The sequence below is a fragment of the Melozone crissalis genome, unplaced genomic scaffold (genome assembly GCF_028551555.1).
Source record: "Melozone crissalis strain CALT ecotype California unplaced genomic scaffold, PUWL_Pcris_2 ptg000007l_1, whole genome shotgun sequence".
In the NCBI taxonomy this organism is placed as follows: domain Eukaryota; kingdom Metazoa; phylum Chordata; class Aves; order Passeriformes; family Passerellidae; genus Melozone; species Melozone crissalis.
In genome coordinates, this window is record NW_026535785.1 from 4,177,739 (window position 1) to 4,199,795 (window position 22,057).

The following is a 22,057-nucleotide window of genomic DNA, read 5'->3' on the forward strand; positions in this document are numbered from 1 at the left end:
ACATCCAACAGGCCGCAGACACAAACAATAAGAATTAAACACATGAGAAGTTGGGAAAAATGTAAATTTCTGCCCTGGATCCTGCTTTAATAACAATAGTACTGAGAATTCCTACAGCAGGATATGTGACATTCAGTTGTGGAATGTCCCATCATTACTACATGGAACAGAGGTTAATGTGATATTTTGCAAGTTTATAAAATCAGATTGTTTGTCTCATCTTGACAAAGTTAAACTCTTTGGGTTGTACCTAAAAATAGGGAAATTTAAAGAAAAAATTTGAGTATCCAATAATTTCAAGCCCTTTTCCTTGTATATAGCAATTTAAATTTACTGGAGCACTTCAATCATTTTTTCTTGTATGTGCTTCAGCCTGAAAGTGATTGGGGTTCTGTGCTTGCACAGTATAAAGCAATTTAAAATTATTCATCTGCTTCAATTTTTATAGGTACTTTTATTTGAAAATGATTGGGGTGCTGATCATGCTCAGCATTGAACAATTTTAAATTATTTAAATGCCTTTTTTAAATCAATGCCTAATGTTTAGGCCTGAATTCTAGGAGGCTATAGCACATTATCAGGCAGTTTAAATTATACAAGAATATTATATTTTGCACAATCTTTCATCTCCTAAATAAGAATCAGTTTCCAAGGGTGAAAGCATAAAGCATTACACTTCAAAATAAATCAGCATTATTCAAAACCAGAAAACTAATTTTTTCTTTTTTAAATATTGTAAGAGACCCTTTTTCCATAATCAAATTCCTGTGCCTTCCTACATACTATGAAGCAGGAGCATTTCAGCAGCTACATATATTCCTACTTCCCTAAACTGATATAAACCATTTCAAAGGAGGAGAACAAAGTTTTAATGAAGCCTGAGTCCCTGAAAAAAATGAGAATGATTTATTCCCACAACATTTGTCTTATCAGATGTTTTATCAACCAAGCATTCAAGTCCTCTATTGTGAATATACAGAATTTCAAACACTTCTGGGGCAAGTTTATGGTAAATGCTAAGTATGTCAAAATTCAGGTTGGACTTCGAGGACATCATTCCAGATTCAACAGGACTGATGCACAAAAATCTGTTGGGTTTTGGGTTTTAATTGATAATTTATTGTTATCAATAGTAAAGAATACACTTTGCTTTTAAGTATTTTTCTGTAAAACAACAGGCAATGGAGATCTGAGGTTTGCAAATGGTGCTGGAGATGTACAAATGGAGACCTAAGAACTGCAGGTGCCAGGCCACATTTTTTAGTGAATCCTCCACTTTTTTCATGCCTGCTCTCCTTCCTCAATGCTATGCCAAGGTGATCACATTTCTACAAAAATCCAGTCCAAGAATTTTGTACTACCCACCAAGATATTCAACAAATATCAATGTGGACTACACCTCCACTTGAAAATGGGATATCCTGGAAATAAAACCTTATTGACTAACTTCCTCCAGGGTCTTATCTCCATATTTCACCTTTTGCTTTTCAACACAAATGACACAGAAGAAATAGGACAATTTCTCACCAAGAAAAACAATCCCATGTTCCTCTGCACGTTTGAAAAGATAGGAGCTAGCCCTCAAAGGTATTGGCATGCCTTACTAATCACAAGCTTTTAATTCAGCCTCTCCAATTTCAATTAGTGAGTAAACACTGACATCCTCAATTGCACTACACAGAGCTCCCCTTTATCCAGTTAATCATGTTCACTGCAGCTATTCCCCAGGCTGAGGTTTCAGAGTTCCCAGATTCTGTAAATCCTCAGCATTACATCTTCTGATTCAGGAGCAAAAATACTGACACATCTTATCATTTAAAAACACGTGTCCTGGCTCAGGAAGGAGAGTGTTCTCCTCTCTCCCAAGTCAGCTGCCACGCTCCCATGTACAGAATTAAGTTGCAAAGCATCACTAAACTCATCTGGAATATTTTGCTTAAGCTAAACCTCATATTATAGTAATTAAAGTAGCTGTGAGAAAGCGTAATTAGACTAAGTGTCCAACAAATATTAATCAGTAAAGTAATATTCTATTATTAAGAAGAAGCTATTCGCAGTAGGAGTTTCTCTTGTGAGAAACTAGATTAGGAACTGAGCCAAAATCAAACCAGAAGGCAGAGCAAATTGGGTCATTTGGAGCCTCATTTTAATGTATAAATGTTTTTACCTATATTTTACTCATTTGTAATGCCATTTCAGTGCAGAAGGCATAAGCAGGCTCCAGGTTTCACTCCTAGACCTGTTGGTTATTCCCAATGCTCCCAGTCACTGTGATCAGGATTTCCCTTCCTCAATTCTAATCCATGCCAAGAGACAAACTCAGGCCACACCACAGGAAAACCATTTAACCTCCCCATGTTCCCCCATCTGTAAATGAAAATAATGCAATTAACACACAAAGCAGGGAGGCTCTGTGATTTGCTTCAGCAAATTAATAAAACTTAAATAAAGAGACACTTTCTGTAGAGGGCAGAAGGAAGAAATATCTACAAAATGTAAGAATTAAAAAGCTGAAACTCCAAATTATTTCCTTTTTAATTAGGCTAAGTAGGTGTATTTATAGGTATATATTTAGGGCAAACATACAAGTGTTGTGTCCTTTTCAGCACCATGGAAAATTATAACAAGCTTTCAGTTCTGTGATTTCCAGCACTGGTAGAAAGTTGTTTATTACTGAAGAAGCAACGAGAGAACAAAGCACACCACCCGTGGCTTCCAGAAGGCTCACATTTTCTAAATGGTGAACTGCAACCCATCAATTAAAACCCATTCTCTAAGTTCACACATCCTACAATGTTGTCTTTTCCCTTTTGCACTCATTAGTGCCTTAACAACAGCAAAGGCTTTATTAGCAACTAACAAAAAAATCAGGTTTAATACACAAGACTGAAGAATAAAGCCCTTGAAAGATGTTTATGCTGTGACAGTGGCTTTCAAATCCACACAGGAGATAATTTTACAATTCTAATTCAAAGTAGAGATCTGCATTGTAAGAGACAAAGGAAATTTTGAAAAGCAAAGCCAAAGTGCAAATGAGAAGATCATCTTAACCTCTGCCAACAGTTAAATTACAATCCCTTATTGCATCCATTGGCCACAGAAATAAATACCAAGTAGCAAAAGGAGCAAATATTATATGGAACAGATGGAGAATGGGAAATTTTTTGATCAGATGTCTGGGAAACCACCCATTTTTTACTCTCCATTTTAAAAAAAGAGTCAGATCCAGAAAAGTAGACACAATGGATGGGGTAATAGGTATCCACTGGCAGAAAAGTTCCTGAAAAGCAAGAGTTTGCTGCTATAATTTATTCTCATGTAGCGAGATAAGAAGGCACTTGTAGGTTGGCTCTGGTTTTTTCTAATCAACTGATAAAAAACTAGGGGAAAAACTCAGTGAAAATCAATTAGCCCAAGGGGGAAGAACCACAACAGAGATGACCTGAAGGAGAAATGAGGGTGAGGACATGGAAAAATTGCCCTGTTTGCTCTGAAAGCTCACAGGAGTTCTCACAGAAAGCGTTCTGTGGTTCTGCATTCAGCCCCCACCAGCTCACACACTTCTCAAACTGTGCTTTTCTATCCTATGTAAGGGCTCCAGTGTTTCTTGGCATCCAATTTGTTTCACTAACATAGTTCATATTGTTTCCATGCTTACCAAGAACTGTTAAAAGCAGGCATGGAAGAAGAAATAATTGCTCTTTTTTCATAGCTTGCTCTAGCCAGCTTAGAGGATGGAGAATTCCATCAAGCAGCAAGGGCAAAATCCATCCTAACCCCTAAGGAAAGTCTCATGTGTGACAGAGCCAGAATCCCATCACATTCATTTTTATTTAATCTCCATGCCTTTTCACTTAGCAATTTTCTTTTTGTCATTAGCTACCCCTCTGTCCTAGATTTGGGTTCTCTCTTTTTTTGCCTTTCATTTCTGCTTCCTTATCCCCCAACCCAGAGGCTGCCAGGATTATGGGACTGCTGGAAGGGGCTCGTGTCCCTGAATTCCCTCCACAGCCATGACAGACAGGAGCATCCACCTCACTCCTAGGAGTGTCCAGGTGCCAGCCCTAAAGATGCAGATGGGCTGTGTGCTCACAGGCAGAATTTTCATCCCCTTGCACACACAATCATACTTAATTCCAGTTTCCCCCGGAAATTGCACTGCAGCTGCCAGACCAGACCAGCACACTTTATAACCTTCACCTCCACAAGAATATAACTCCTGCTGAAGTGCACCAAACACATTAAGAGCTAGAAATTATTATCTTGGTTAACTCATTAATAGCCACTGAGTTCTTAGCTGAAAGGATGCAAGAAATCAGTGTGTGAGCAGGGCTGTGCCCAGTTGAGATATCAAGGGGAAGTTTTGTCAGGGAGAAGATTTCTACTGAATAATTGATATGCACCTTTCTGCCTATGAAAGCTCAGGGAACAAACAAAGTCCATGTCTTTGAGGTAGGTCACTATCAGAGCACTGCAGTGGGAGACCATAAGACCATCTGAGAGGAGCAAACAGTAAATGGGGAAACAGAAATCACATTAAACTGTTTTTTCCCCTGGGATCCAAGCATGAAGAAAAATAGGACTTTCCAAAGAATAAATTAAACAAAACTTTTCCGTTCTGTTAATATTAATCATATTTATTGTCATCTGTTGGACATAACTTAAAACAATATTCTAAGAATTGAAATGTGGTTTTTTTCCCCCCTCCCCTGGGCAATATCTGTTTCATGGAAGTAACTCTGGAACCACAACAACCTACAAAACACTTTTTAAATTTAGAAGTGTGTGGGGAAAAAAACATCCTGGAAGTGTTGAATCACTTTGTTTTACCATTTTTGAAGAAAATGAGCAGCTAAGATTCCCAAATCAGCGTGCTTCATTTTTTATTTAAGAGCCAAATTACATGAATTCATTCATGTTGGCTGAACATTATTCTTCAGCTGCTGTGGAATGTCCTGGAAGGCAGGAGTTTTGTGTCTCTTGTTGTGTGTGACAGGATCTCCACCTGAGTGGCCCCTCTGGATGTGCTCCCGGACCAATTCCTGCCCTGCAGCCAAACAGGGTCTGTGGTTGAGGCACCTTGAGGCCACCAAGCCTCACCCCAAATCATTTTTAAACTGCCAAAAAAGAAAGACTTCTTGTTTAATCTTTCAAAACTGAAGAGTCTCAACTAGAGGTGACACAATCTAAAATACACTCCCACTTCTGATTTCTAAATGGAGGAGAAAAGGCAAAATTCTCTAGGAGAAATCAGAAAGGATGCTTTTGTTGCCTGTGTGGCTCCACATCACTGGCTCATTGAAAAAGAAGTTTCTAGTTAATTTTGTCAATGTTTGTCATCATTGTAGTGGCAAATAACCCCTGAGTTAGTTCAGCAGTGTTCTATAGATAGACCAAGGTGGCACAAACAAGACACCATATTACTGAGGTGGCCAAGGACAGGTTAGACAACCCTATGAGGAAGGAGGATGAAACTTTAGCACAAAGAAAGATGCCTAAGTGCAATAGATTTGTTTAGTACCCAAACTCCCTGAGTGAGGCAGACAAAGCCACTGTGCATTTCCATCTCCAGCTATGGAGATGCTTTTCCAGCCCCCAAAAAAGGCATTAAACTGGTATTGTTTTTTTCCTACAGAGTAATCTGAAACAAACAGAGGAATAAATATTGGGGGAGAAACAGTAATCTTAAAGAGCAAAGACAAGCATTTCTAAGTCAGGACCACATTTTGAAGTATATAAATGATCAACAGCTGCCTATATAACTTCTTAAAGTGTTACAAGCCAGACCTGTGGTTTTTGTCTAGTTTTAATGTCCTGAATGACACAAGAGTTTTGTGATGGACACTACTGAAATCTACCCTTTTAAACTTTTTTATTAGAACTATTTGATCTATAGTTTAAAGATGAATAAAGCCATAACAGCATCTCAAATTTACCTGACCCAGTTTCTACAAAGCTACACGGTAAGCCACGCTTTCATTATGCTGAGTGAATGCTCACCAAAGTAGGTTCTGGCAAACAGGAATAACTCATGAACCATAAAGGCATTGAAAGATGCTTTCCCTCTCCATTATCTTCCTTAGTTTGTATTCCCCATTATATTTGGGCCCCCTGTTGTGCCATAAAGAATGGTGAATCTCTCTTGAGCATAAATTAACTGGAAGCTTCTGCAGCAGTTTCTTGCTTCCCCCATTCTTGCCACAACACACCTGCTTTAAGCCTGCAGTAATTGTTTTGCTGTTACCTGCTCCTAGAAGAAAAGAAGCTTGATAGCAATGAATTGAACTTGGCCTTTGTCCCCTTTCATTGTATCTGCCTACAGCAGACAGCAGCAAAATGCAGCTCAATTAAACACAGCCCTCTTGTCATCACAGAAAAAGAAGCTCTTCTCACAGCAGAAGCAGGAAAGTTTTGCCATGACACCCCTTGTTGCATTTGACAAGTTTATTCAAAAGCAAATATTTCAGTGGGGAGGTCTGTCATTCTAATCCTGTCCTTTATGCCAGAGCAGCTAATGCAATTTCAGCTACCTGAATAGGAGGGCTCTCGCTTCCAGATGTTCTATTGTGCCTTGCAGACAACAGCTGACACCAAAAGACAGGTATTATGAGCACTTTTTCCATCGTTAGCTTGCTCCCAGCACCCGGTTTACAGCTGCTTTGTTGATTCCTGTAATTCTGATAGGCACAGTAGGAGCCAGTGTAATGTTATCCCTCTGTGGCTCTGCCATTATAGCAGCACAGGCCAAATGTACTGAGCAAGGTGGCAAAGTTAAACAGCCCTTCAATAGCTCTGGAACAACTTAAGAGATGAAAAACAGGCTGATACACTGAATAAAGGCTTGAAGGAATTGTAGAAATGGTCGTGTTTGTGCTTCCAGAACTCAAAGCTCAAACTGCAGTGTCACAGGAGAGCTGCACCTCCCCTGCCTGGGGCCAGGCAGGGACAGCCCTGCAGGGACACCAGAGCAGCCAGGGCAGTCTGGACACTGCAGCTGGCTGAGAAACACCTGGAGAGAGGCAGCCTTAATTTCAGCCTCAGAAGCCATTCCAGCCGTTCCAAAGTCAGTTCAGACCTAAGTCCTGTCAGGTCAATAAAAAGTCTATTAAATTAACCATGGCAAAAGTTGTATTTACTAGGCTGTGAAGGATAACTGTTTGTTGCCCAGATTCTGGTTTCTACCCTCCCTTCATATATTCCATTGGCCAGAGGACAAGAAAATGTGGGTAGAGAAAGCAGTGGGGATCAACTCCAGCTTCAAAACAGCTCCACTACAGAAGGTGTAGACTGTTATCACAATTCTTTGTACTACAATGATGTAGTAGTTTCTAAAAGAAAAAAGAATTAAATCTACTCTTTCAGATCTTGCTCTTATAATATTTCAGACACTTCTACCTATTTTATTTTTACTTCCAGCATATTTCCTGCCCACTGCCATGCAACAAAGCTAAGAGCAAAAGAAAATACACACAAAGATGCAATTAAAAAACCAGGCCTCAGCTTTTCCTGTCACATCTTGCACCACTGGCTAACAAAAAAACTGGTTTGATTTCATTAATTATGTACCAGTGTTTATAATCAGCAGAACAGCCTTTCTCCATGCGGCCTCTTCAAGTATTAAAGAAATAAACCTCACCATGAAGCTGTTGAACTTTTTAATCCCATTGGGAAATAGCAACTAAATGCAAATAAAAAGGCAGGGATGGAAAAAAAGGATAGTTTTACAGTCTGATATTTGCACTTGTCTTTGGTTCTTAATATCAATCTACATTATTTGAACATGCTGTTTATTGTCCAACAGCAACATGTTTCTCTCCCCACCTGTGATTTGTGGTGGATAAGCTACCTCTGTTTGCTATGAGCTTCTGGTAGGAAATAAAGTGCTTTCCTTATAGAATTTCATTCTCCATACTCAGGCATGAGCAGTCACTACATTATCACTTCACAAATGTTTTCTAGTTGCCAAAACCTTATGGAAAACAATCTGTTCTACTCATTTTCTCCTTCAGCATAGAGGATGTGTTAGAAAGATCAAAAGCTGATCCAACTGGATCAGGAGTCAGTGATATTTAAGAAGTGACATCACCACAGCCTATCCAATCTATTTCCTAAGTACAGAGATGCATTCAGACACCACGCATGGCTCACACTCAGCGAGACTGAAAGAGATGATAGTGTCTCAGCTTACACAGAGAATGATTATTATTCTCCAGGGGGAAAAAAAAATATCTTATTTTGAAGTACTGTAAGCGATCCTCTTTTCTCTGAAAGAAAAAAGTAATTGCTCCTGATTTGCTTGTTATCAAAGCATGATGATACATCCTCTTCTTCTGTACCAATTCATGTAACAGACACACAGAGTTGTTCAGATATGCCACTTCTCATCCATATGCTATTTTCTTTGCCCAGTGTTTTGGGGGGGAAAAAGCTCCAGCACAAAGAAAAGCAGGCAAAAATTCAAATCTGTGCAGCAATGCTAAATAGCAATAGAGATGTTCTTCCAGAGACTTTAATGCAGACGGCACCCTCCCTTGTTAAACATACTAACTAATGGGAGCAAATTAGCCACCTGGTCTGTATTCAAATTCCTTTTCCAACAGCAATTCTTTTGTAATTCTTCCCCCTGTTAATCTAGTGTTGAAATAAGAGAAAAATCTGTACAGCCTTAGAATACAAATGGCTATTAGATAGTAATGTGGTGCTCCATCTATATGAACTATGTTTTTCTTACTGCAGAAAGAGAGGAGAAGTGGATTGTAATGAAGGCACTGTCCTCTAGCTCAGCAAAGCCAGTCAAACCTCCAGCTTTTGTTTTCAAATGTCTTTCAGAGTGGCTGGCAGGGTTCTGAGTGACATCCATGAGGTTTGGCTCAGGTCCTTCACAACTTTCAGGAAATGTATCTAACACAGCTGCCCTCTCTGCCTGTCTGATCCCCAGCTCCTTCATTTACCCCATAATTTGGAGGGACAGATTTATCAGTCACAGCTCCTGGCACCACATTGCCTCGTGCCTCCCAATCCCAGCCAAGCGAGACCTAAGAAATCCTCGAGGCCAGGTCTGGATTTCCTCCCTCTCTCCAGCACAGAGCACACAGCCCCTGCTACAATAAATCATCCCCTGAAATGGGAAGTGACAGAGTAAAAACACTTTGAATAGGAGCATATTTACACCAGATGCGAACATAGGTCACCAGAAAGATGCTCAGGGTAAAACAGATGGAGAATCAATGAGGCAGAGAGCTACAGGAAAGCGCTTCTGGATGGCAGGAGCAGCAAAGGAGGCTGCGACTTGACTCTAGGAAAGGAGAGAGACTCTGAGGAAATCCAGGGAGAAAGCTGCCAAGGTCCCTATGATCTTCTTTTTTTTCTACACTGCCACAAGCTGCTTTTGAACTGAAACATCTTAAGAAATGCTCCAAAACTAATGAAAATCAATTAAAATCTGTCCAGAAATCATAATGGGGTTAGGATCAGATAAGCAACAAAATATTTCTTTATAATAAAAAGAGATCACATTTCTCAGATCATGAAGTGAGAGTAATAAGTATCCAAATATCTGCCAATGTTTGCCAGGGGACAGCAGCACGTACATAACAGGGGCTGTTCAATTTTACATCAATGCACAATCAAAGGGAGGATTTATGGTATCTCCTGCATAGAAACAAAAAAGAATAAATTGATAGAAAAGATAAAATACTGTAGGACCTGACAAAAAAAGGCAGAGTATCTTAATATAAGTCATAGATGATATGGTGAAAAGACTATCACATATATATTTTATAATACTCATATGAATATTCCTTTACTATAGAAAACTTTATTTCTTATCTTAGGTTTCACCTCAGCAAGTCAGAGCCCAGAGCAAAAAAAGAACAACCCGTATTATTATGTTCTTCCTCTGAGACTTTGAAAACTTCATTGACTGACATTGGTTTGTGTCCTTCCTTTTCCTCTTTGCAGTTCTGCTTTGGTTACCTACTCCCTAAATCAACAGAAGGTGCTTCAAAACACCTTTTTCATCATGGAACAGGTTTTCATATTTTTGGTGCAATTTTCCAAGGGCCAGGGAGGATGTAAAGCATGAGAACTAGATCACCCAATTGATCTTTTTATGTCTAGAATATATTTGCACAGTGGAGAGACACACCACTGATCCAGGCCATGTTAGTCCTTGAAATTATCTTCTTTTTCATGTTTCTTATTTCAAAGCCACAAAAACCATATCTGATTTCACCCAATGTCTACTGGAAGTCTCTCCTTGGATCATGTCACAGATAAGAATTCTTCCCTTTGCCAGCATATTTACATCCAGAAATTTCCTTTTTAAAAGTTCCCTAACCTCTCTGCTGTCCCAGTCCCCTCAGTTCATAGTCATAGCCTTAAAAATGGGATTTGAGAAAAGCCTCTATCTATTTCCATGATAGTAATCAATCCAAAACAAATCCAGAGCAATTAAGGAATAAACAAAGGTGTCACAAAGATGCTTGCTACTATATTCAGTGTTGAAAAAAAGCCAAGACTCTCACTGAGTTTGTGACTTTTAAATGACTTGGCTCAGTGAGGGTCCCACAGTGTGAGGACAGGCTGACAGAAATGGCGAATAATCATTTGCAAGAACAGTCTTTAAAACAAGGTACTGTACTCTGTTGAATAATGAACAACCAGCAGCTCCACAGGCAGTATTTTTCACTTCCATAAAGAACAAATTTACAGGATTTTTCATTTAGAAGGCTTAATTAAAAAAAAAAAAAAAAAAAAAAAGGAGGGGGAAATGAAAAAGACTCCACTTCAGCTCTAAGCATTTTCTTCTCTACTATTACATCTTTGTACTAAGTCCTTTTGAGACTGTTTTATAAAAATGCCCTACATCAATATAATTCAGTGATAACTTTCTTATTCCTTTTCTCACTGCCTTAAAAACATGTCCTGGATGGACACAGGAGATGTTTAGGAAGACATCCTGCTGCCCAAAGGTTTCTTTCCCACTCAGAGCACACATTCCCACTCCCAGAGATGCCAGCCTGCTGGGCCAGTGTCGAGTGAGCAAACAGCAACCATCAGGTAGGTCCATACTTTTTACACCTCTGTGCTTCTATCCCAGGACACTTAGCCAGGTTTGTTCACCAATCCACAATTTCTCCTGGTGCCCACTTGCACAGAGCAGATTTCCTTTCCCACTTTGCTTTCAGAGCCCATTTCAGTACAAACTCTACGTGTGTGGCAAACAAAAGCCACATGTCCCAGGGAGGAGCTGCCTCTGCCAGCTGAGATCTCGGTCCCACAGCTGTGATCCCATTGGAGTGCCTGAGTCTTTTGTGAAAGAAGCCAGGAAATGTGGATGAAAAAGTGGATCAGACTGGTAACTTTACTCCTGAGGCGGCTTTCCCAGCCTTTCAGAAGAGAATCCCATCCTACAGTGCTGCTGTACTTTGGATTCATGATCACAAGAAGAAGTCATAATAGCAAGCAGGGAATTGGGTTCTCCTAAAGAGGAACTCCTTGAAGGGCTGTGATAAATGAGAAAGATACAGCAAGAGAAGGTAGATTTGGAAGCCCTGCTGCTTTTGCAAACTCTGTGGTAAATCACTGCAGTGTTTCAGACTGCATTTTTAATTTCCCTCCCCTGAAATCTCCACATAGGGGGCCCTTCAATAGACTGAAGCCTTACATGACATATGAAGCTTGTGGCTTCCAGAATGCTTTGGCTCCTTCACAGCATTTTATTGATACTCTCCCTGGGACTATTTCCAAGGAAACAATTATAAATCTTAGAATTCTACCATTCCTAAGGTGACATAGATTTGTAAAGTCAAAAAGAAACATAGCAATCACCCAGGTCCAAACTAGTACATTGGAAATGCCAAATCTTTCCCTCAGTAATTCTTCCTTTGAGTTCAATGACTTTAGTTCTGTGCACCAAGGACAAGAGGATGCTCTATCTCACTGAAATAGCCTGCTTAGGGACTTGGCTTCAGCAAGGGATGTAAAAGTGTTAGGTCAGAATTCTCATGTGACGGAAACCCTAAAAATGGAGCAGAGCCCATGTCACAGGGTACTGAAACTCCCCAAATTGCTAAAATATTAACATCTTTCCACTCCCCAGAAATGAGATTTACCTGCCTTAGCCCAGAGAGGTTTTCCTTGCTGTGGGGCATCAGGAAGTGGCCCACAATAGCTCAAAAGGGGTCCCTGTGATGACTGAATCACATTGTGTATTTTAACAAGAATAATCTTAGTTTTAATCTGTACCACATGAAGTCATATCAACAGAGGAAGTAATAAACAGAGCTTTTAACAGATATTTATGATTATTTCTTTTTTTACACAGCATGCATGAAGATATGCATGCCAAAAACTTTTACCCTCTCTGCAGATGAGAAAATAGAAATTGAGTTCTGGTAGCAGAAACAGTTTGGGAGAGAGCCAGAGATACACAAATGGGATAATTTTTGCTGAAACCCAGAGCTGACCAGTTAGTTTTCAACACAGGAGTTTTTTATTAAAGAAGGCAGTTTTACCAAGAATAAAACAGTTCAAGGGCATCTATTTCTGTTTAAACCTGATTTCAGTGATGCTGAAAGAATTAATGTTCTGATCTGCATAATATTGAGTTACATAATGCCAAAGAATTAAATATTTAATTTCAAAACACAATGGTTCAGTAATGAGAAAATACAGCATTTAGACAAATCCAGTGGGCTGTCTGTTTGTTTGTTTTGGCATTTAAGGTCTACAGTAATTTTTACTGGGGAAATATTCAAATGTTTCCTTGAACTGCTTTCCTTTCCTTCAGAATATCAAATCCACTTCCCAGCCAGTGCTAATCCACTGCACTTAATTGAAATTTTGTTTCTCTCCATCTCAGAAGTCCCAACCCAGATGCTCTAGACTTGTCTTTTTTCCTGAGGGTGTCATCTATAATTATAACCCTGGGAAGGAACATGCATCACACCTCTGTTAATTCAGCAAGCAGGGGGAAGCTTGCTCAGCTTGCAGCATCCTGGCCAGCAGAACAGACCTTGCTTAAAGCCTCAGGGGGACTCTTTCCACATGTGCACACTTGTGTTTGTTACATGCTTCTTGGGCATATTTATTTCTGATTTTCAAAAGCAGACACACCATTTCTCTAAAGACACTGGGATTGTTTTTTATAATCGGCTGTAAAGGAGTTATGCTAATAAACCTTCATAGAATCACAGAATTGTTTGTGTTGCAAGGACCTTAAAGCTCATCCAATCCCACCCCTGTCATGGCAGGGACACCTTCCACTGTTCCAGGGTGCTCCAAGCCCTGTCCCACCTGACCTTGGACACTTCCAGGGATCCAGGGGCAGCCACAGCTGCTCTGGGCACCCTGAACAAGGATTTCTCCACCCTCCCAGGGGAGAATTTCCTCCTGAAATCTAACCTACATCTACCCTCCTTCAGCTTCAGGCTATTCCTCCCTGTCCTCTCATTACCTGCCCTTCTGTTAACACATTTCTACAGGTAGGGCTTGATCCCCAAAAGTATTTAAATTTTCACCACTCTCTACATTGGTTTTGACTTAATGTGATTCCATGGGTTAAAAAAGATGCAGAAAAGCCTGGTTTAAATAGGAAATACTTGCATGCATGCAATGCATTCCTACAGGGCTGGGTCTGACCCAGGAGAGAGCAGTTCTGCTGATACAGCTGAGCTGGCACAACTTCAGTTGTAAGAAAATGCATTAAATGAAAGCAGAGTTAGGCCAAGAATGACCACTTGTGGAAAAGCCCACTTGCCAGCGCTAAGGAAGCTGAGAAACCTCAGAGAAAAGGAAAAAAGTTCTTATCTCTTTTACTTCTCCCTCTGTTTGCTCATGTAAAATGTGTTTAGAAATTATTTACCCACAAGTTGTTTCATTGGATTCTGGTGTGAGTTGTTTTCACTCTTTGGCCAAGCACAGCTAAGCTGTGCTGAGACTCTGGAAAGAGTCACGAGTTTTCATTATTAACTTTTCAGCATTTAGCAAGTATCCTTTCTGTATTCTTTAGTATAGTATAGTATTCTTTAATACAATATAGTACTATAAATTAACCTTCTAAAATAAAGTCAAATTCATCATTCCTACCTCCGTTGAAACATTTCCCAACAATACAATACCCATGCAGTGCACTGGGGAAGGGAATGCAGGGCCACACTGGGAAATGTCAATCCCTGCTCTGCAATCAAGTGAGAAGCAGCACAGAGCAGGCACACACGGAGCTCTCAGAGGCACCAGGGCTGCTCCAGCCCTCTGCAAAGTGCAGGCTCACCTTCTCCCCCAGCAGAGCCCACCTGAGCTCTGACACAAACACCCAGCACATCACAAGTGATGCACGGGAGCATCTTCTGCAACAGCACTCCAGTAATGTGATACAAACGGTGGCACCTGGGTGCCACATATGAAAATCAGCATGATTTCCCTCAAGCCTTGATTGCCATGCAGCATCTAATGCACCTTACTCTGATATTCCTGGCAGGAGACAACAATATTAGCTATGAAATCTGTGGGCTTCTGCCAAATTCACAAATACTGGCAGAGAAACCTAAGGAAGGGGCAGATAGGGCTGGGAAAATGAGGAGTAATTTAATGCAAATGTTCTGTACAGCTCCCCAGGCTCCATTATTAGGGATGTCAAAAAAATTTAAGTGCTCCTTCTTTAATATTATGGAGAACTGATTATTACTCACTGTATACAAGGTTTTCTAAAATGATTATATTTTTCATAAGTAAGTCTCTCATTATTTCCTTCACTAAAATGTATTTTGCTTTGTGCTCAATAATTTCCCCCCCAAAGTGAAAGCTAATTCTTGAGTTTTGATTTTAACCATGATTTCCTTTTACTTAACTTATTTTCCTCCCTGGTGTAGTAGATAATGGTATATGTTGAAAAAAATAGAAAGAAGGTAAAAAAAGAGAAGAAAAGAAAAATACTTTTGCTAAGACAGGTAGGCATAACTAACTTACATTGAGGGCTAGATTGTTTCAAACCCATACCATCTAATTTTCTGAGGGAAACGAATGTTTAAAAATCCAATTCAGAGATTGCTTTTGAAGGTGAAAGTCCTTCTGTGTACAAGGTGAGTGGAAGTTTTATTTTTTGCCCATGGTTTCACATGAGGAAGATCACGTTTGTACAGGTCACTTTGATTCATGGAGCTGCATGCACCTTACAGTCACTTTTGCATTACAGAAATAGTCCTGATTAATTACTGGAAATTTCTGGATTAACAGCTGTGCTCTCATACACAGCTAAATTGTTCATTAGAGAATTTAACCTCACTGCAATATGTCTAAAGAAGAATAAAATATATTGAGAAAGAACTGTACCAAGATAAGAATAGTCTGCAGTTACCTGTGAAAACCAAAGCAGACTTTTACTTACACTATTTCATTTTTTCCTTCAAGTGGAACTGAAGGAAAGGTTTGTTTCTTGAATCAACATAGAAAAAACTGCCAGTGAAAATTCATCATGTCTGATTTACAAGCATCCTATTCCCAACAGGCAAAGACTTAAGTGGAAGCATCCAAGAGCTAATTCTCCACAGAAATAATAATCTGCTATCTTCAAAAATTAATGTTTTCATGGGAATACAGCCTGAACTTCATCAAGGTCTTTGCTTTGGCATAACTTTGATATTCAAGCTGTGTTCCTGAACCAGAGATCAGTCTTGCTCAGTGCTTAAGGGTTTCCACTGTACAGATAAACCCTTGTGGTGGAACTCTGCAGAGAGGCAGAGTGAAACCCTGTGGATCCTTCCTACAAAGCACCGCTTTGGAACCTCAGTATTGAACTAACACAAGCATCTATTTGACATTCCATGATCCAGCAGTTGTCTACAAGTTAACATCCCAAAATGTGATCTCCAGATTGTCAGTTTTCTGATCCGTACAAAGCATCGTGTTTCTTTAATTTGACTGTTCGGACTCATTTTAAGATTGTATATAAAGAAAAGATACAAGGAAAAGATGCTTAATTTTCTCCACTGACTATTAAAATAGCCAGGAAAATGAGGTCAGACAGAGCCACAGACAGCCAAAGCCTGAACTAAGATGGGATGCATGCAATGAACTAAGATGGGATGCATGCAATGAACTAAGATGGGATGCATGCAATGAAGCACCCAAAAAAGGGGCATTTGTGAGAATCTGGCTCTCTGTCTACATATATGAATATACTTAGTCTGATTTAACTGTTCCTGTAACTGATGAGAGCCACCTTCTTTTATTCAGGGAAATGCAATTCCTTAGTTCCTACTACAGCCACAAAACTACCTTCAACTACTTTTAAAAGGCATATATCTTTATCCTTCATTATTTACTGAAAACAGTCATAATGAAACCAAAGTACTTGCTAAAATGTTTTATTTCCAACAACAATATAGTCAAGGTAGAGCCACTGCTGGAAAGCTGATGGAAAGGGTTCATTAATAACTAAAGTGTAAGTCCATGAGAGATGCAACTTTCTTTTGGTCGAGAAAGAGATAATTAAAAGTTGCCCACATTCCTCAGAATCAATCTGAATTCTTTAAGAGATGCATAGCAAATTAGTCTATAATCAAATGTTCTCTAATAAGATTAAAACTTTTTTAAGTCAATCCACAGGCAATGGGAGGTTTGTTTATTACCCAGTCTAAAACTGAATGTGAAATTAAGGAGATGGGATTCACCACACTAAGACAGTATCTCTTATTGGAATTCAAAGTGCAATTAATTAAACTCTGAGTAAGAGTGATTTATTCTACCCCTGTCTCCACTGGTGATCCAAATGCCTGCTGTGAACATTAGGTGCATTACTCTGCTTTACAGATTAGTCTGATTTGAGAACTGGGTACTAAACACTGAATTCAAGATTTACTAGAATTCTCCAAAATTTCATAATTACTAATATATCCAGCCAAAGACATTAGTATCTACAGATATGCCCAAACTCAATACCATTACAATACACCTCCAAAATGCACAGAACCCAAGGATAAACACAATCACCCAGCTACAGAAAGAAGCTCCTGAGATCACACAAAATCACACAAATTTGAATGCCCAGAGAGTAACACAAGTGCCAGCCTAACACACACAAGTGCAGTTTCCCAGCTAGAAAGGCTTTGCAGAAGTTGCTGATGTTATGGCTTCCAACCATCCCTTAAATCTGTCTTTATATCTCTCTTCCATGCCCACAGTAAGCTGCAGTTTCTTACACTTGGATGCTCATTGGGTCAATAAAAGGAGAAAAATAAGAAAGGGCAAGATGATATTTTGACAAACATCTGGCAGCTAAAGGTGCTAAGCCGCAATGCAGAAGATAACATTGAAAAGATTAAAGGAAATAAAAATAAATGAAAACAACATAAAAAAAAATAAGAGCCAACCTTTTTCTATGACACCTTACTTTGGAGCTGAGAAGCACCAAAAGGATAAAAAATGATTAAAAATATGTACTCAATAGACCCAGAATGCCCCACTTCATTCTGCTGGCTTTATAAACATGAATTGTTCTGACTCATGAACCAGAAGAACACAAAACTTTCCTGCTTAGTGGTAAAGATGTTTAGAAAGTTGTTTTACATTTCATTTTTACTTCATCAACTTCCCACCCCTCAGGGGATTCAGTCTGAATTGCATGAGTATGGAAAATGGGTTAGCCAGACTGAAAAGTCAAGGCTGCATATAAATACACGCTCTTCCAGCCATTTTTGACTGGTGGCTGGATTATCTCATTCAAGAAAAGGATATTCAGGTAACAGAGCACAAACATTGCTAAAATTAACAACCTCCTGCAAAACTGTCAGTGTGTCTAAACAGACCTACTCCCGCAGAGATAAAAGTCTCAGGTTTGGTCAATTTCTATGTCTGGACCATATAAAGTAATGATGTTGTTTTGCATCTTTTTTTTTTCCCAGGCATTTGGAAAGGAAAACCAAATCTTTACAGGAACTGATCAAAAGGGAACATAAATTCCTGAACCAACCCAAGCAGTCAAAACACATGGTCTTTGCTCTCTGCCAAAAGTATAACATCCAGATTTGTGTCCATTTGAAACCCATCATAATGCAATCATTAATCAGTCTGATTTAGGATAATGTTTGCAACAGCTGATTACCACTGCACACAACCATTTATCCTGTAAATCTGAAAACCTTTCCCCTGCCATCTGAAACAAAGCAAACTAATTCTCCCAGTGTGCCGGGGCTGGGCAGAAATGCCAGTGACTCATGTCAAAAGGATGGAGCCTTGCTTAAAATAAATAGCACATACTTCCAGTAAACCCAAAGGCTAAAAGGCACTGTTCTACTGGAGACACTCATGGTAGATATCTGCACCCAGTGACACTGTGACCCGGGACTTTCAACATCCTTGCTCCCAGGTCACGTGCTGGCAGGATGCAGCTTCACTGCTCTCATTACCAGATCAAGTTTCTGTCTGTCAAAATTGGATATAAGAGAAACAATTTCATGCCACACAATAGCAGGAGCTCTGGAAATAGCTGTCACACGTATTACAGAGTTAGAATTGCTCTTGCTGAGTGTCACTTGAAATAGGAGCTGATCAGACTTTATAATAGGTTCGTTCCAGACAGATTTTTGTTGATCTTTCACAATGTATACAAATGAACTGTTGTTGCTCAAGTTCAGACATCACTGGGAGATTTCAGTCTGGAGATGGCCCATTTAACATGGGAGCAGGTATCCCTGGTGAACCCAAAGGGAACACTGGAACTGGGAGGAGAAGGGGAAGCAAGCAGCTTGATGGGGAGCATTTTTTTGCTGGTGAAGATGCCTGTGCCAAATAAAAGCAGATTCCAGCCACAGGGAGCTTGCAGAAGAGCTCTGTCTTTTGGGGAAGGGTTTTATTGGGTGGGGGGGAAAGTATTTTTTGGTTCTTAGGGGATCATGCAGTGCTTCCTTCCAGAGAAATTCTCAGTGAGACTTTTTGTATGTAGATGGTGGAACCCAACTCCAAAATACCTGTACCCCTAAAACAGCAACAAAATCAGTGGAGATCCTTCTCTTTTGGTGTCCACAAAGCACCCCAGAGGAAAATTCCCAATTCAGCTGGCTGTGAGCAACTACCTTGGAAAACTCCCTGAGAAGGGGTTCTCATTACTTAGCATCACATTTAGCATGATGGGGGCTCAGGGAAATATTAAGACACAGTCAGAATGCAATTAAATAATTATTTTAAAGGCTAAAGGACCTTCATTCCTCTTTCTCAGGAAAAGAACATCTTCTACCCAAAAAAAAAAACAACCCAGTACAAAAGGAGAGAGAAACACCGTGAAAAGTACAGAGCCAACAAGAAAACAGATTAAAATGGTGATAGGAAAAATTTTATCTCCCAGTTTAGAGACATGTTTGGAAACGAGTATCCTTATGTGCTAGGAAAAGTAATAATAAAGCCTTTCCTTAGACTCTGAATTAACACTAATTTACTGGCAAGGAAATGTAATCATTTTTTATAAGGAAAAAATAAACTGCTAATCAACAGAGCAATGTGTGTAAGCGTGTGTTGTCTTGACAAAAAAATCACACATTAGTAGCTGTGCTGCAGAAGTAATGAAAAAAATCAAAGTGATGTAGCCATAGAAAAATACAAGAGGATCCTGATATTTAGTACAGAATATACACATTTTGCATTTCAATAATTAATTATCAGTAGTGAAAGATGAGAATCAGCTATACAACAGTCTGATTGCATTCTTAATCAAATTAGGAGATATTAAAAAAAGTTGCTGGAATACCTTTGAAGCAATATCAGGAATAAGAAATAGCATAAGCACTTTGGTATTAATCTGGCTAATTAAAGACAAAAAAACCAACCTGTAGTTAGCTAAAAAAGAGCCAAGGCCATTCTAACACCAAGCAGAATTAACTTCTCTTTATACAGATCTTTATAAAAGGTTCAATTCTGTCCCCAAACTCTTCCCAAGCAATGAAAATGTGGATGCAAAGGGGGCAAGGGCAGGATAATGACAGAATCACAACCCAGAGCTGTTCCCTCTCAACATCCTCTGCAAGTCCCTAAAAGCTCAAAAGGCTTAAGTGGTTTTGTATTAAGAAAACAATAAATTAAATATAAAGCTGTAATTTAAATAAGCTCCACATAAAACCAGGTTGAGGCCACATCACCTGCACCTTCTCCATGGATTCACACTGGTCATTAACTCCACCACCATTCCAGCACCTGTGGCAGCAGATTTTGCCTAAGCTATTTTCAGAGCTGGTGCAGCCAAAGGAGCATTTCAAATCATTGTTTCATATCACATTTCCTTGCTCAGTGACACAGGTAAAAGGAAACCATCTGTCTGTGTGGTTTTTTGTGTAAACTCATTTGCATGCTATTAATAAAACTAATATTTAGTCATTTATACCAAAATATTTCTGATTCTTCTAGCTCAAAACACTTCAATTTTTAGACTGGAAGGCAATTTCAAACCTAAGTGAACTTGAGGTCAACTAAATTGGGGAGGGGGAGAAAAAGCAAACTGAACAAATGTGTTCTTTATGAACTGGCAGGTGACTTGGCTCATGACAAGATTGTATCAAAAGCCAGTTGCATTTTAGTCTGAATACAAGAATCACACAAGGCAACACAATAACACTAATGAAAAAATATATTTTACAAGAACCTGTTTCGTTCTAATCATGTTTCTAATTTTGGCAATACCACGCATTGAGAGGCAATTAAAGTAGCTCTAATGTTGTGGGGACTTTTGTTTTGTCTTTGCAATTACACAATTTGTTTCAGAAGCAAATCCAATAAGCCATCTAAAATCATCTTTGAAATTGTGTTTGTGACAGTTACTTAAAGCTGCAGAAACATAACAGCTTCGCTGACACCATTCTTTTCTGAAATGTGAAGGGAGCCTTGATTTTCTGCAGGGGCACAGCGAGGCTGATGTTGTCCTCTGATTAATTCAGAGGGCAGGACTCACCTGGCTTGTTGGATGTGCTGCTTCAGACACTGGAAAGCAACTCCCCACAACCCTATAGCATCCCTTTGTTCGTTACAACTATGCTACAAATATGGGGCCAACTCACATTTAGCTACAATTAGAATTTTCAGTATAATTTAACCACAAATGCAAAGCCCACTCACTGTCTGAGCCACATATACCTACATACACAGCAAACATTTTCTTGCCATAAAACCTCTCAGGGATTTGCACCCAGACAAGTCACAGAAACATCAGCCTGTGCTTGGATCTGGGGCACAGCAGAGCAAGGACAAGTTCCCAGCATTGCAGGAACCATAACATTTTACAGGAATGGTGGCAAATGATGTGCATGAAGCAGTGTCAGTGTAATTATTCTGTGGTAAGTGTCTTGCCAGAGAGGTGATAATTTGGCAAACCATTGTGCTATAAATGTTTTTTAAAAAAAGGAGTGTTCTACTGAGAGAATTAATCAGGTTAGAGACATGACCAAAAATGTTCCAGCTTAGGAAATAAAGTCATGGTGCTTTTAGACCATGTTTAAATTGCTGTAAAGTGAAAAACCTACTAAAGAAGAAAGATCAGTTTGCTGGTAGTAGAGGAGCCTGCTGTAAGCTGGAACAGCAGCTGTGCTATGGTGATAAACAGAGAACATCTCTGTGGCTGCTTAATCTGACAAATTAACAGAGAAAATCTGTAGTGGCCATACCAGTGTGAGTCAGCCTGGCTGCTTTATCAGCAGCTCTGGGTCTCCTCTTCTATCAGCTATTTCCAGTGCAGAGCTCAGTGAACTGATTGACCAGGATCCAGTCCACTGCCTGCCTCACCACCACTGCAAGGGCCTGGAGAGATTAACTGGGTTTAAGTTTTAGCTTCCATATTTTTCACATTCTGTGCTGCCTAGGTGTGTAGTTCTGAGCCTCATATTAAGGGATGGTAAGCTCTCTTCACAGAGTAGGTAGACAAAAACAAATCCTTCTCCAGCTTGAGACCAAGGACATTACAAAAATCATAAACAACATGGACTGAAGAGAGGAAAACAGGGTGGGACTTCATAACCTAAAGCTGGAATGGGACAATGAACTGCAAGATGCAAATGGAGCAGAACTGATCAAAGTGAGA

The 22,057-nt window shown here is 39.5% G+C and overlaps 1 protein-coding gene across 2 annotated transcripts in view; it reads right to left on the reverse strand.

Moving 5' to 3' along the window:
• The window catches only part of CDH13 (cadherin 13), a 438,138-nt gene that overhangs the window by 361,324 nt on the left and 54,757 nt on the right, over nt 1-22,057 (reverse strand). The gene's annotated exons all lie outside the window — the stretch shown is intronic.